Source organism: Miscanthus floridulus, chromosome 17 (genome assembly GCF_019320115.1).
Source record: "Miscanthus floridulus cultivar M001 chromosome 17, ASM1932011v1, whole genome shotgun sequence".
In the NCBI taxonomy this organism is placed as follows: domain Eukaryota; kingdom Viridiplantae; phylum Streptophyta; class Magnoliopsida; order Poales; family Poaceae; genus Miscanthus; species Miscanthus floridulus.
In genome coordinates, this window is record NC_089596.1 from 9,912,913 (window position 1) to 9,914,949 (window position 2,037).

The following is a 2,037-nucleotide window of genomic DNA, read 5'->3' on the forward strand; positions in this document are numbered from 1 at the left end:
AAATACAAATAATTCATCCATAATTTCAGCAAAACTAATTACCAATCATCATTAATTAACACCCGTTGTCATCATCATTACTTAACACATGTACTCATCACACAAATATTATAGGTCACCAAATTACAACTGTTCACATCTCATACAACATAATTAGGACCTGTCCATAAGCACATGACAGTAATTAACAGCCAATCCAGCACATGTCCAAGGCATTGGCCACTCCAGCGTCAAAGTTTTCATCACAACAAAAGGAGCTGATAACTAGCTCAGCAGAAATGACACTTTGCCCACTACAGCACCGTAGCCAAGCAGCAACAGCAACAACAGAAATGATGTAACAAAAAAGCAACAATGTTGCCAAGAGACCCAGACCATCTTACCCAGTTGGCTAGGTGTGTCCAATCTGACTTAACAGAAGGTCAAGTTTTGCATTAGTCTCAGCTTGCTTCCTTGCCATATCCTGTTGTTCCGCCGCCCTTGCTTGCTTAGATGCTTGTAGCTTCTTCGACAACTCTTCCATTTACGATTTGAGCTCATCCTTTGCCAACTTCTCTGCAGCTAGTTGCTCTTTAAGTGTGCCTTTCTTTTTTGCTATGAAGCCCCACATTCTGCAGAAATGTGCTTTTCTTGGTGTTCTCAGCAAGCACACCAGCAACTACCTCAGTCACGGAAGGGGTCCCTTCATCTTCTGCATGTCCGGACAGCTTGTTTTCCATTTCATCCTAGTAGTACAAGTAAAAACACATGGTTCATGAGATACAACAACAAATATTAAGACTGAGTTTTTTTTGGAAATTAACTTACAATAGCAAGCTGGACATCTAGTGTGTAGCCTTTCTTTTTTACTGTAGTGGCACTCCTTGAACATATCGACTGCATCAGGTTCCTATTCTTTGTACTTGTCTCCCTGTGGAATGGTCACTATTAACTAACATGTATGCAACACTAAATTGAATGTGAAAAAACAAGCAACTTGCATGAGCATGTAATAACATGTAATACAGTAAAGATCATATAGAAGCAAAGTGCCATCACATGTGATCATCAATAACATGTAATACAGAAAATATCATATAGAAGCAAAGATCATATAGAAGCAAAGTGCCATCACATTAACTAGGCATAATTACACATCCCATTAGCCCACTTTGTATCCTACATTTTTGCGTTTCTATTGCAACTTACATGTGCTTTAGGAATCTTTAATACAAACCATGTAGCATAATAATTCTCAAAACATGTGCAAGATGCAATAACTTACCAAATTTTCCAAATGCACCATGTAGCTGCGTGAGCCAGTTGTATGATGGTACTTGACCTTGCTTTGATTGGTTTTGTTCAGTTCAGAGTTCTCCTACACCATGAACAACATACATGTTAAACAGGCATCTAAGCTAGCATATAGGAGGCAAACTTTTAGCACAAAACATACCATTTTTTCAGTTGCCCATGATTTGACAAGTTCACTCCACTGTGTATCAGTCATACTTTTGAGAGGAGAAGTTTTTCTCACCAAATGGAGCGGAAAGGATTAAAGAACATCCTCTTCAGATGATAACTGCTTTCTTCATCATTTGGGCACAAGCAAATTTAACATGAGCAGCTTCTAGGTCGATATCAAACTTTGCCTATTCAAATCAAAGAACACAAGAGTATTAGCAAGGGAGCAGCTCTAGCCTATTCGTTAATGTTAAGGGAGCAGCTCTAGCAAAGAAAATTTTGGAGTAGGCTAATAGTCCATAAAAATAGGGTAGGTGTCCTCTTAGGCACTGTACATGGTGTTTCTAAAACAATTAAATGAGCTTGGTACAAAATTTGGTGGACAGATAACTATTAGTAATGTTGCAGCTATTGTAATCTTCATAGATAACTATTCAAATCAAATAACAGAATTAAATGAACTTGCTCTACCAAACCTAATTTTAAATCTTCATAGATAAGTATTCAAATCAAATAACAGATTGGTAAGGGAACATAAGAGTATTAGTAAGATTGCAGCTATTGTAGAAGTACTTAGCTAGATAATAGTAAACA

The 2,037-nt window shown here is 37.5% G+C and overlaps 1 long non-coding RNA gene across 1 annotated transcript; it reads right to left on the reverse strand.

Moving 5' to 3' along the window:
* Positions 1–328: 328 nt before the first annotated feature.
* Positions 329–1,560, reverse strand: LOC136516244 (uncharacterized). The gene is made up of 4 exons (XR_010773975.1): positions 1,517–1,560; positions 1,265–1,357; positions 808–910; positions 329–725 (listed from the first exon to the last, which is right to left on the reverse strand). It is a non-coding gene; the product is annotated as an uncharacterized lncRNA (long non-coding RNA).
* Between the last annotated feature and the right edge of the window lie 477 nt (positions 1,561–2,037).